The sequence below is a fragment of the Notamacropus eugenii genome, chromosome 1 (genome assembly GCF_028372415.1).
Source record: "Notamacropus eugenii isolate mMacEug1 chromosome 1, mMacEug1.pri_v2, whole genome shotgun sequence".
Lineage (NCBI taxonomy): Eukaryota > Metazoa > Chordata > Mammalia > Diprotodontia > Macropodidae > Notamacropus > Notamacropus eugenii.
In genome coordinates, this window is record NC_092872.1 from 609,128,535 (window position 1) to 609,142,982 (window position 14,448).

Below are 14,448 nucleotides of genomic sequence, written 5' to 3' on the forward strand. Positions count from 1 at the left end.
ATACATTCCATATCTTGAGGGAATGGGAATTTTGAAGCAAGAAAGAGGGAAAAACAATTTTGAACTATGCTTATGGAGAACAGCTTGGTTTGGGTGGTTCAGTGGGTAGTGCTTTGGGTAGTCAGAAAGACACACTGAACTTCTGGACAAAGGCAGAGGTATTACACAAGGTGGAGGGGGTACAAGATATGGACTGTGGAGGCCACCAAGACTGCTTCCCTCAATTTGAAATTTTGTCTAGGACTAGCTCTAATTGCATAAGTTTTGCCTCTTGAGATCTTTCAAAATAGAATATTCACCTGCCTGGGAAGGGTCATGTTTGGAGGGAGGGGGATGGACTGACTTCTCAAGGTTTCTTTCTGCCTTATGAATATCTTCAATTAACCTAACCTTTGGCCAAGAAATCATTGGGTAGATTTGTAATTTTTCTTACCAGTGATCTCTTAACCATCATACTAGTGGCATTTTCTCATTCCTTGTACTCTGATCTCTCTGCTGCATTTGACACTCACTGTTGACCACCTTCTCTTCCTGGATACTAACCTATTCCTGGGTTTTTGAGACATGATCTCTCTTGATTTTCCTATTACCTGTCTGACTTTTTCTCAGTTTGCTTTGATGGTTCATCATCCATATTATACCCAAGGTTGTATCCTGGGCCCTCTTCTCTTTTCTCTCTTACTTTCTCTCTTTTGGTAACCTCATTGGCTTCCTTGGATTAAACTATTATCTTTCCACTTATGACTCCCAGATTTCAATATCCAGACCTAGCCTCTCATGAACTACAATCCCACATCATCAACAACATATTTAATACTTCAAACTGGATGTCTAGGAGGCATCTTAAATCCAGCATGTCTAAAACAGAATTTCTTGCCTTTCTAATCTTCTTATACTTTACTCCCCTCTTTACATTCTGCATTATAGCTATTTTGGCCTTGGGCAGCTAGGTGGTACAGTGAATAGAGCACCAGTGCCGGAGTCAGGAGGACCTGAGTTCAAATCTCACCTCAGATACTTGACACTCACTAGCTGTGTGACCTTGGGCAAGTCACTTAACCCCAGTTGCCTCATCCTGGGTCATCTCCAGTCATCCTGATGACTGTCTGGTCACTGGATTCAGATGGCTCTGGAGGAGAAGTGAGGCTGGTGACCTGCACAGCCCTCCCTCACTCAAAACAAAGTCAAGTGCAAGTCACGTTATCATTTTTCTGATGGCATGGTCTTCTTTGGCAACGAAGGATGAACACACATTGTGGCCTGCTCATACAAAATGCTCCATCTCCCCTATCTATAACTTTGTATGTGCCCATGTGTATTTCTCATACCTGTGCCCTATGCCTGGAAAACATTCCATTAAGACTCAACTGAAGTCCCACCTTCTTTGTGAAACCTTTTCGGGTGCACTTTTTCCCTCTACCCCTCTCTCCCTACTCTCTTCCCAAGCTTTCTTATATTCATTTTGTATATATTCTTCATAAACTGATATAGGTAGGAGCTATCTTCCCCATTAGAATGTAAGCACCGTAAGATAAGGAACTGTTGAACTTTTGTCTTTGTATCTCCCCCATACATAGAATAGTCCTTGGTACCTAATAAGCCCTCAATTAATGCTTATTGATTGATTGACTTTTTTTTTAGGAAGAGCATAGAGGCTGCTTCCACTCTCTTGGCAATTTGTCAGATCCATTTAGTACCCACCTTTCATTTTCCTCCTATCAAAACCATTTTTAGAAGGCCCTTAGGTTTTAATGAAAACCTATGTTGTTCAGCATAATAACCAGTTAGGGCAAAATAAACCAGTTAGGCAACAATAGGAGACCTTTTCTTTGGATTTTCTTTTTCTCCCTAAGATGTCTGGACCTACACCCTTTTATTAAGAGGTTTTGATCCATGAAGTTTGGATTCAGTCAAAGGACCAGACTTGAGGACCTAGAGGGTCACATGTGACCTTGAGGCCTCAGGTTCCCCACCTCTCACCTAGGGTCTGATTTATTGGAGGCTGATGATGAATGTTACACAAACAGAACAATATGGATTCTAATATTAGATATTGTCCAAAAATTTAAAACAGACACACTCAAAAGGATACTATTGTTATTTTCCATTTAAAGTTTATTGAGTTCCAATAATTTGTTCTTGCTGGTTTATGTTTATCAACGTTCATGATACAAACATATTCAATGATGGTAAAAAATTTCTGCTTTTCTTAAATGAATTTCATCCCCAGTTGGGACAATCCTGTACAGGTAACCAGTGAGGCCAGGATCAAGTTGTGAAAACCAGGCTGGCATAGCTTCTAACAGTTCTGGGGGGAGGAATTGTGGATTTTCTTCATGAACTGTACAAACAGTGCCTTTTCTCACTTGCTTTTCAGAGTTTCCTTTTAAAAATACATGAACTCAACAAAACAGTTTGTAGTCCTTGGTTTTCTATATTTAGTACATTTAAGATAGATTGTGGTCCTCTTATTGAGGAGGCAGAGAAAGAGGAGAGAGAGGAAGCACTGATTTCATTGATTGGTAAAATAGGATTCCTATCAAAGTGATTTGTTTCGACCGTAAAGTTTTTCCTGTAGGGTGAATTACACACTAATGTCAGAAAAGAGTGTGTAGGAGCTGGGGGATGGTGTGAAGGGTCATGTGTATATATGTATATGTGTGGGGAGAGGTTGTAAAGAAGTAGAGGATGGAATAATTTTATTTTTAAAATGGAAATAGTTTGCTTCAAAAAAAAATAAAACTTCTCAAAAATGATTTAAAAAAGCAGCTGCAGAAGCATCCTTAGTCTGACTGGACTGAATGGGAGAAAATAAGACACTATAAAGTAAATCATTTTAGGAGGGAAAAAATGTCAGAATAGGGGAACAAGAAAAAATTTTTTTTTTTAAAGATTGTGTTCTCTTAGTTGATTCTAGTGCAGAGGCAGTGAGCAGCAGGGGCCTGGGCTATGGGATACATAATTGGCCCAGGAATAATAAAGCCAAAATTGGATATTAACAGCAATTAGTTTCTGCAGTGACACTGGGGGAAAAGACTGCAGAAAACCCCATTGGGGCTTAAGCTGAAGCAATCTGAAATGAAACCAGTGTCTCAATTAAATGGGAATAAATATTGCCTCATAAATCTGTGCAAGTGTGGGTGGGGGAGAAGGGCAATCTGGGTGGGAACCAGGTGTGGGGGCAAAAAAAAAGTCGATTTGTCACAAAAGCTTTTAAGTCTTCCTGTACAGGACCCTGAGGAGAGCCCTCCAAAAGTACTGAAAGTTCTTGTTCCCTTTGGCAATTTACCTGGAGTCCTGGGAACTGAAAGTTATTTCAGAGAAATAACCTGTTTATCCCAAACGTCGCATCCCGGTCTCTTGTGCAGCAGAGGAGAGGGAAGATACGGACTCCAGGCAGTATAGAGGAGAGAACATTGGATCAAGTGAGGAGCACTGAGCAGTAGCCTAGAGTAGACCTTGAGTAAAAATAGCACTAAACTTAACTGCTCCATCGCGTTAGAAGGGGCTGAACTAGATAACCCGTCAGGTTCGTTCCAGCTGTAACATTGTGGTAGAGTCTTTTGAACCGGCAATGGAGTCAGTGTAGGGGAAGAAACCTGGATGTGGACAAATTTAACCTTAAATTTAACTGCCAGAAAGGAAGAAGAGTAATACTTAAAGGCTCCACTGTAAAACATCCTTAGGAAGAAAGCGAAAGGAGCCGATTGATTCTTCGCCCTGCAGTCTCAGTCAAGCTGATTTACAAGCTTCCTTTTCCTCTCTAAAACCATCTGTTATAAGCTGTGATCAAGAAACATCTGATGAAGAAACATGTTGTTAGGGGTTTTTCAGTTTTTAATTTTTTTCTTTTTGGTGAGGGGGCGGAGAGGAAGGCAGGTGGTTGAGGATTGCGGGGCGGTGGCGCCGAGTGTGGGTTGAAGATTGCCTGGGATTGGGAAAGAGTTGACCCCAGGCTTTGGAACAGTCACTGATCCCCAGGGATTGGGGGTTGGGGGTGGGCGGGTGTCACGCATAAGCACGGATGATGGATTGAGGTAAAAAAAAGAAAGCCGGGGGTGGGGGTGGGAGGAGAAGGTCACTTTGATGCCCTGGTCACTCAGATAGGAAGGTGAAGGGACATCAGAGCCAAGTATGATTCTAGTCGATTTCCTCTGACACTTTCTTATTTCTCTATCCTCTTCTGCATTATTTTATTCTGGAAACTCGGTGCGGGATGGGGCATAAAGAAGGAAGGGCTCAGAGTCTCAAAAGGGCAGGGAGTCTAATGAGACGTGGGAACAACGAGGCATCCCAGGAAAGATCCAGGACAAAGGCCGAGGCTTTAAGGAACAAACTGGAGAAGCTGCAGGACGGTAGCCATCCAGGAAGGTCCTGGGGTCCCGGCAGAGAAGGGATGGCTGTGAGGATCACTTTGTGGCCGTGGCGGGTGAAAGGGCTATTTTTATACTGCCAGCCTCGTTCCTTCTCTATGTCCCAATCTGGAAAGTCAAACCGATGCCTCCCTCCTGCTCTCCCCCTTCCCCCACGCTCGCCCGCCCCCCGGACTTATTTTCCGCGCTGGCTGTCAAGTGTCCATCTGGCGCCTCGGCGAAAATGGGGCGAAGCAGGTGCATCGAAAAAAGCACAACTATTACCCCGTTCGTCAGTCACTGGCTACCGCCGACCTCGCCTTTCAGCCATTTACCTTCCCTTTTCCCCCACCTTTTTTAAGGGCACGTAGTTAACTCCCTTTTGTGGTTGAGCTTGAGTTTCCGAACATGATCGGGAAAAGTATTTTAAAAGAAAAAAAAGACCAAGAATTCTTGGGCCTTCATGTTGCCCATTCAGGGCGAACCCAAGACTGGGAGATTGCAGCCGCTTCGGTCTGAGGAGACCAAGGATCAGAGAAGGCATCAAAGTTCCCCTCTAACCCCCGTCCATTCCTCCTATCCAGCCACAGTTCGTTCGGATTAAGGAAAAGAAAGATCCTATAGGCCATCTTCTCAAACCACAAGCATCGTGCCCTGCACACGGAAAGCACTTAATTAACGTTTACAGAACGAACAAATAGATGGATGAAGTTGAAAAATGAACCGCAAGAAGGTCACGTCCCGCACCTGCTCTCCACTAAATGACCTCTATTCAAAAAGAATCAGGAACGCTTTGAAAAAACGAAACAAAATTAAACAATAAACAAGACTCCCCTGGCATTTCATTTTGGAAACCACACACCTCGAGGAGTCATTGAGAGTAGGGCTCACTTCAGCGGGCAAGAGAGAAAGCCCAAGAGGCCTCACAGGCTGTCTCAACTCTGAACCTGTGCTGGCTCCAGCTTCAGGACTAGGCCAATCGAGCAAGTCATGGAGCCCGAGGCCTGGACTGTTTGTAGGCTAGACTAGGGGAAAGTCATAGGCGGAGAACTACCGGCTTTGCGGGGACAATATTCAGCCTGGGGCCTCTCGCCTTCACTAAATGTGTCACAGCATCACCAACAAAAAGAAAACAGTCCTGGCATAAGAAGCTTTCCTCCAATGTATTCTTTCTCTCTCTTGTTTGACTTTCATACTAATAAAAATACATTTATGAATTACATATATTCACAGATACGTATTATATATAATCTGAATACCCAACAAGACAAGTCTATCACGTTTGTCTCCAAATATATATGCATATACGTAATTGAGCCAGGTGAACTCAGGTAAACAGTTACCCCATTTTAATTTAAAATAAAAATATTCCATCTCTTTGTTTGAGGAGAGGGAAAAAAAGCCAAAGCTTATAATCCCTCTGATATAAAATGTAAGAGATGTATGTGTCTCTAGTGTGCCTGGCCCCTGTTCCTGATTTCTTGGTGACATCACAGCTTTTTAAAAAATTGGAAGGGATGGACAAAAAAAAGGTTGGTTTATTGTGCGTCTCTTACCACTACACTCCTAGACAGGACTTGGGGGAGGTGGGGGAAGAGAAGCCAAACTTGTTCCGGAGTTTTCTCTGCCAACCAGGTTTGTGTATTTTATCCAAATTCATATCCCACTATTGCCAAAAGCAGATCTTGAGGTGTTAAAAAACAACAACCTCTGTTTAAACTTCCTTCCTTTCTTCTATATTTACTTTTTGAAATGCAATTTTAAATAGTAGTAATAATGATAATGAACAAATAAATTAATTTCATGCTAAAGAAACTTCAATGTACTTGAGAGGAGAAAAAATCTTTATTAAGTATAATCACTTTTCTTATCACCATCAACATAGTTTGTCATTAGTCTACCAAGCCACACTCAACTTGCTATTACATAATTTCCAGAAAGTTCCTGCATGTCAAAACCTTACAAAATATAGGCAAAGAAAAGAGAGCCTTTGAATTGGGCTAAAGGCCAGGCATCTTCAGAAAGACAATTCTGGTGGCTCAAGAGAGAAGGGGCATATATAAATGTCCTAGAGGGAATAGGATAATTTTTCTTTGGAGAGAGGTACAAATAGATTTTTCTTTGGGTGTGTGACTATAGTAATGGATAGCCGTCCTTACATGTGTGAAAGTTTTTTGATACATGTATATATAGGCCTGCAAGTGTAAATCACAGAGTGATTGTTACGGGGAAGATTCCTTTGTTAGGGACCTTCTTATTTCAGCAATAGCCCCTCCCTTCTAGACCTTCATCATCAGTTCAGGTAATAGTTACCTCAGGGCTGTTTCCTCTGCTTCTGTTAAAGATCAATTTCCTTTTCCTTTATACAGGAACCTGGCCTGCCTTTAATGAGAAAAAGGGAAAAAAATAGAGAATAAATAGACTACTAGGATTAATTTTGCAATGTCGAAGATTTAGAATTGAAAGGTGCCTTAGAGGTCTTTGTGTCTAACGCTGTCATTCTGAATGTTTTCTTTCAAAGTACTAAGCGCAGAGTAGGAGCTTAATAAATGCTTGCTGAAATTGAATGCGGCATGCCCAATAGGAGCTTATGAAAATGATATGACCATGATAATAGTGGGACATGTGAATGGATGGATGCTTTGAGGAGGTTATATAACATCCTAAAAATAATGTATACCTCCAACATGACCTTCATTTTTGTTATAAGATGCAGTCTGAGGGATTTAAGTGGGGGGGGGGGGGTGGAGTGGAGAAAAGAGGAAATAGTATTTGTAGATAAGGAAGAAGCAGAAAATCTTCAGGTATTCTGTGTACATGCAGATGCCCTGAACATGCAGATGGAGGTATTTACCTTTGTAATGATCCTTTATTTGGTAAGAACTGAAAAAGGACCTGGTAATGGTGAAAGAGGAATAGTGGTCCATTAACCTCCTCTCTCTCCTCATTTTCTTTTTTGCTATTAAAGCAACACATGAGTGCACACTCTTTTGAGCCACAACTGAAAGCATGAACTCAGGCACACAAACACACATTTATTCACGTACACATGAATAAGCATAGGACATTCTCTGACCGCACTTAGGCCCTGTAGCACCATGATGCCAGACCTTAGGAGGAAGTGTGTGTGTGTGTGTGTGTGTGTGTGTGTGTGTGTGTGTGTGTGTGTGTATGTGTGTGTGATAGGGGTCAGGGGATTCATTAATTCTGCTATTCCACTTGGAGGCTCTGTGGGAGGGTGAATCATAATCAGAAGCATATAATTATGAGGAAGAGGCTCACTTATATAGAAAATTCTGGGGTGGTGTGACCCTGATAGCCATTGGCTCAAATCATGTCTTTTATCTGACCTATTGATAACTTCTCCAATGCCAAAGATGATGTTTTTCTACTCTTTGTCTTAATAAGCCTCGTAGAAATATGTGGTTCAAAGATGGATTATTTCAAAGGAGCTGCGCAGTTGACATCCTCCCTTGTTCCAAATATGGCGGAGAGCAGACAGATCTTCTTTAGCTTCCTCTTAAATACTTTCTGCAGAATAAGGTGTATGGAATTCTTATGATTTTTTTCTTGCTTCATTTGCACTGCAGTTATATCTTAGCAAAGGCAGGTGGCTTGTGTCACATCTCTGCAGACCCAGAGAGGCTTCTGGGAGAATGACATTGGGCTATGGTCAGTATCTATGATCTGGGAGTACTCAAACACAGGGTAGGAACTTAGCTGGTGCCTAATATCTGCTCATTAAATTGAACTGAAACTGGGGAAGAGAGGGGTGTTGTTACAGGATAACTTTTATTACAATTCTAGCAAAATTGACTTGCTAGAAATAGCACAATATTTGAAAACAGAAAAGGATGAGTAACCTTCTAAGGTTCTTGGCTACATTAGTTGGAATATACGGTATTAGTAATAATAGCTAGCATTTATATAGATTTGTGAAGCATTGTATATTATTTTCCCTTGATCCTCACAATGCCATTATTGGGAAGATGTTATTCTTCTCTTCCCAAGAATACAGAAGAAAACAAGCAGATCAATAGGAAAATTCTGAGTTCCTTTCATCAGACTACAGAATCTTACACTGCCTATTGATGGACATTCTTTCTGCTTTTGACTGCTGAAAAGATAGGCATCACTGGTGGGCAAGGGGTAAAGAACCCCAAAGATCCCTGCTTCAAGTCCTGATCCATAGGTTCTGATGCTCCCTGATGCGCCAAGATTCCCAAGTTCTTCCTTTCCTTTTCCCCACCTCCTTATCTTCTCTTCCCCTTCTCTCCTCTCCTCCCTTCCCTACACTCTTTCCCTCCCCCACCCCCCAATCTCTTCGGAGAAAAAAAAAAATGAGTTCAGGTCTTGACACCCACCTTCTGGTCCTTACTATGCCCTGCAGCTCAGGACTGTGCTAGCGTAATGCGGTGCTGGAGGGGGAGGGGGTAATGTTCTCTAGATCCCTTCTGAAGATTGGAGTAGGATGCTGTGAAGCAGGAGTGGAAAATGCAGGGCGCAGCTGCTGCTCTAGGTCTGGGGGTCTGGGGGGTGGGGGACGCAAGGCACGATTAGAGAGCCAGATCCTGCAGTTGGAGGGCAGGTTTAATCCTTTCAGGTCTCTCTCTGCTTCTTTTATAATATTCTCTAATCAAACCCCAGACATCTGCCCTATACGTCACATTTTTTCTGTTCAAGTTTAAAGAGGCACCTTCCTATCTTCCTCAGACCCCCCTAGTTTACTGCATTTTGCACTCATGCCGCCTCCTCCATCTCAACAGATTTCTGAGAGGTCCTCTGAAACAATAGTAATCACAAGCAACAATTAAGTTGGGAAGCCCCTTTTGGCTTTGGGCTAGGGGTATGGGAGGTGTCAGGCTCTCTCCTCTCTCTGGCGGTCACTAAAGGACCTTGGAAAACCTCTTTCCTTCACTTCTTCCTAGCCCCCGATTTTCTTCTGTCGCTGCTGTCCATCTACATCCATTCCTGCAGTACGGTGATCCTGTCTTCTAAACAGATGTCCCCAGAACACTCACAGCACCCCACCTGTCCTCTAGGGATTGGGAATTTGTTTTTTCAAGGACACAACCAGACCCAACGTCTAAAACAAAAACGCAGACAGGGCAAACTGATGGGTCGACAGACAGACAGACACACGCACATGCAGCGAAGAAAAGTGTACATATTGGCATCTGCAGTACACGCAAAAGCACACACACAGGTCAACGTGAACATACATGAGGAAGTCTCCAAACATACACATCCATGTTGCAAAGACCACACACACACACACACACACACACACACACACACACACACACACACACACACCACCGCGCGCGCGCGCACACAGGCACACACACCCCTCCTCACCCGGCAGGCCCCGGCGCGGGGCTAGCCCTGCCCGCAGTCGGTGCACGTCCCCTCCCTGTCTCGGAGATGCTGCCGCTGCCCCAGTTGCTTCTGCAGTGCTGCGCTATGCGGAACCTCGGATCGCCTCCGAGTAGTCGACGACGCTGCTCAGCCCCATTCTTGGCATTCACCGCGTGCCTTAATTGTATGGACATTTAAATCAAGGTCCGCTGTGAACACGGAGAGAGAGGCCTTTCTCCTGAGGGAGGGAGGGAGGGTGGGAGAAAGACAGGAGAGAGAGAGAGAGAGAGAGAGAGAGAGAGAGAGAGAGAGAGAGAGAGAGAGAGAGAGAGAGAGAGAGAGAGAGGAAAATAAAGAAAAAGAGGGGTGTGTATGTGTGTGCTGATGATGGGGTGAAGGACTTGAAGGGGGGTGTCAAGAGAAAAGGACAGAAGCATCCTCCCTACCTCAGCTTTCTCCTCCCCCCCCCCCCCCCCCAGACAATGAGATAACAGCGATGTCTTCCAATGGCTCTTTGTTCTACCCCGATCCTTTTTTCATCCAGGCTCTTCCTGCAAAGCGAAGGGGGTGGGGTGGGGGTGGAGGTGGAAGTGGGGAGAGAGCATTCCTTCCCTATTTTAATTACTCCTTCTTTTACTTCTTTCTCTCCTCGCACCTCTCCCTCCCTTAGCTCCAGACAATAGGGGGGAAAACATCAACGAAACCCACCTCGTCCTAGAGAAGCAAAGTCAACACCTACCCTCTCCAGCTCTCTTTTCCCCATCTCTGCCCAGGAAGAAAAGGGAGGGGTGGGGTGGGGGTGGGGTGGAGGGAGAAGGATGGGGAAAGAAAGACAAGGAGGGAGGAAAGGGGCTTGCCGCTGCTGACAGGGCGGCTGCCTCCTCTACCTCTGGTCTCAGAGTCACTGCATACACACAGCCTCTTCCAGTTTTCCGCAAAAATGATCTGCTGCAATAAAAGGCCCTGGATCGCAGCAATAAACCGTCCCGGGCTCGCCTGCTGCAGTCAAGTCCTTTCGCTCAGGTCCCAAGTGGTGATGGGGGGATGGGGGTTGGGGGGGGGGGAAGAAAAGAAAAAGAGAAAAAACCCCATAAGAGCGGGGCCCATCTGGCTTCTCATCAGCTTTGTCAAGTCTTGCATACGCTAAAATGCTAATGACCTAGATAGCTCATGCAAAATGCAGCAGAGAGGGAGGGAGGGAGGGAGGGAGGGAAAAAGGGAGGGGGGAGGAAGGGGAAAGGGGGGAGGAAGAGAGGGAGAGAGAAAGAGAAAGAGAGAAGGGGGAGGGAGGGAAAGAATCTGTCTTAGAGACACCCCTACAAATATTCTCCCTCCCCACATTCAGCCAATGTACCTTACCAGGTAAACGGTGGGCTTTGATTTAAAAGGTCACCCGAGTAAAATGAAGATACATCTGGGGTACAGGGTGTTGAAACAGGGGAGAAAGATCCCTAATTTATACAGACCATAAATGACAAGCAATCAAAGAGATCATTTAAAGTCCCTCTTTCCTCATCTTCCTGTTTACAAACCAGAGGCCATTCACCTTTATACGTATACACACACACACACACACACACACACACACACACACACACTTTCCCTTCCAAGACTTCTACGGAATATTGATGAACATAGCCTTATCAATACTCAATCTGTAAAGAGGAATCAAAATATACCTTTCCCCTCATTCATCCTTTCCCCACCAAATGCAGCTTATCCATCACCAGTACATTTTAAGATTCTCATTCTTGAAATACCACATTTGTCCCTCACCCCACCCTATTTCATTATCCCCGAACACCGCACAAGCCATATCTCTCTTCAATCTTGCCTTTTTCTAAACGGATCACTGGGCTTCCACCATACCCCCAATATAACCCCATAATACTCCAATCCTGTGCTAGAAGACCGTAATGAGAAGGTGGGATGGAGAGAACAGGAGTAAGCTAGAAAGCGAAGTTGCTCCTTCCACAGATTTTTAGAGAAGATATTCAATGCATCTTTATCATCCCCACCTTCAACCTTCCAAAAGAGGAGGGATAAGAGGGCAGAGAAAGCAGAAAGAGTCAAATAATAGTAGTAGTAGTAATAATAAAATACCTTATAAGGACAAAAAAGATGTCAAACCCTAAATCCCCTCTCCGCAGCTCAAACGCCCTGGCTGGCGCCCTTCTGTCGCAGAGAAAAGCTGTACGAAATTTAGAGAATGCTCCTCCGAAACCCTTCTCTCTTTCTCAGGTCCCATCCCTCCAACCGGATGATGCAGCAGCGGCCGCAGAGAAGGCGAGTCGAAGGTGCTGGGACTGGGTGTCAATCCAACGGTTTTTTTTTTTTAAGGGGGTTGGTCACTGACAGCAGCATCCCAACCCATGCCCATGAAAGCCAGGCAGCATCTACCGGGAATAAAAACCGAAAATGTAAAGAGACAGAGACAAAACCACAGATAGGCAGAGACAGAGGTTGAAGAGAGAAGGGAGAAAGGGAGGAAGGAAAAGAGGGAGAGAGGGGAGAGAGACAGAGAGAACGAGAAAGAGAAAAGAAGGAGGAGGAAGAAGGGGAGGAAGAGGAGGAGGAGGAGGAGGAGGAGGAGGAGGAAGAGGAGGAGGAGAAAAGGTAACCAAAGGCTGTTAGCTGAATAATACAGATAAACACCAATCAAAGAGCAGACTGGTGGCCAAGGTCGAATCCTTTCCCAGAGAGTCCAGAGGAAAGCAAGCGGCCAGGAGGCAGGCGATGGTGGTCTCTCCACCTTGCAGGAGAAAATAATAACCATGATAAGGAACATCATCATCATCATCATCATCATAATGATAAAAAATTCAGGATCTCCCTTTGGTGAACCAGAGCATGCGTGCAGCAGGAGGACTGCTGCTGCTTCTGGTGGGCAAGGCTAGCGGATCAAAAGGCATCCGTATAATATTAATCATGATAACGTGCAGAGAGCAAGACGTCTTTTGCATTGGAAAGCCTGTAGTGCCAATTAACTTATATGAAATGAATTTTGTAAAGGATAGAGAAAGAGCTGAAAACAGGAAAGGAGGGAGGGAGGGGAAGAGAGAGAGAGAGAGAGAGAGAGAGAGAGAGAGAGAGAGAGAGAGAGAGAGAGAGAGAGAGAGAGAGAGAGAGCAGACGCTGGCGGCTTTCCAATTTATCATTAACAAGCCCGAATCTCGCTCCCTCTCCTCTTTTGGTGAGGATGAACTTTATTATTATTATTGTTATATCTTTAAAGGATTATTAATCTCAAAGAAGTCACATCTGCTTACTGTTTCCCGAAAACAAGAGGATTAGAATGCTCGAGGCCAAGTCTGAACCCTCTCTGCTTCCCCACTCCCCCCATCTTTAAACACTGGCACGTCATATTCCTTGCCCCCGGTTACCTCCCTTCCTCTTTTTGCTCAGCTCAGGATAGCTGCTGTCATAGGAAATGAGGATTTTTGGGGAAGTGGGAAGAGGAGGATCATGGAAAAGCGGGAAAGGAAAAGCTGGAGGAGGTTCGACCTGCATCCTTTCCCCCTCCCCTGTCCTCCTCTCCCTCCCTAACTTCGGTCTATCAGTTTCCATCCCCAGGGCGTTTCCTCCTCACAAATCAATTTGGGATCTGCTGCTGTTTGAGTCTTCAACCCCTTAGACGCGCCCATGAGCGCTCCCTCCTCCCCAGCCCTCCCCCAGATCCTGGGCACTGCACAGACTCCATCCACTCCTTGCAAATTTCTCCCAGCGGCATGTGGTGCAGCTGAAGCTAAAACCCAGGCAATCTCGCTAGCCCCCGCCTCCACCCTCCCACCTCCCTCTCCCCACCCCCACCCCCACCCCCACCTCCGGTTGGAGTCGCTCCTCGCCAGGCATCCATTCATTTATTTACTTCCTTATTTATTATATAGCTATCCGACTTTGCAAAGCGAGGTGGTGGTATTTGGAGGGGGGGGAGGAGGGGAGTAGCGAATGGGGGATCCGGACTTCGGAGTCCTTCCCTTCCGTGCAAAGCCTGCGGAGGTTGGGATAGGTTTGTGGGGATTTTGCCAGCTAGAGATGCTCAGCTTTGGGGGCGGGGACCGGCTGGCTTTTGCAGCTGACATCACTGCAGAGAGAGGATGAGCTAGCTGCTTGGGCTACTGCAGGGTTAGGTTAGGGAGATTTTGCAGCTTTTCCTCTTGACAGTCTTCGGGGGAAGGATAGCTGGATAGAGAGCCAAACGGGCAGACAGGTGGGTAGATAGATCATAGATACACAGACCGAGAGGTTTGCCTGCCCACCCTACAAGATTCAAGGTGAATGTGAAGGAGAGACGGACACGCGTGCAAGCACACATGCGCGAGCCCCGCACCGCAAGTCCGGAGGCACATAGGAGACAGGCAGACTGCGCGTGCACGTAAATCCTGCCCGTTTAAATTTAGAAGCTTTTAGGTGATGCCCCTTCATTCTTCCGCTGTGCGTGGTGGTAACTGTATACCACAAGGACTCAAGAGTAAGCTGCATTGTAAAGAAAAAATTAAAAAACAAACAAAAAGACAACCTGGCTCCGAATGAGTAAGAAAATCTTTCCATCTTTCCAGCGAGGGAAGTTTTTATGTGTCCATACTTCCTGCCTGGGTTCTATGAAGTCCTTTTTCATAAACCCTGATCCCTTCTGTCTCCTTGCTCTTCACATTTCAACTCACACCATTTGCTTTGATGAGGACTTCAAAAATCTACCTGAAAATATTGCTGTTGTGGAACATAAGTTACAACATTA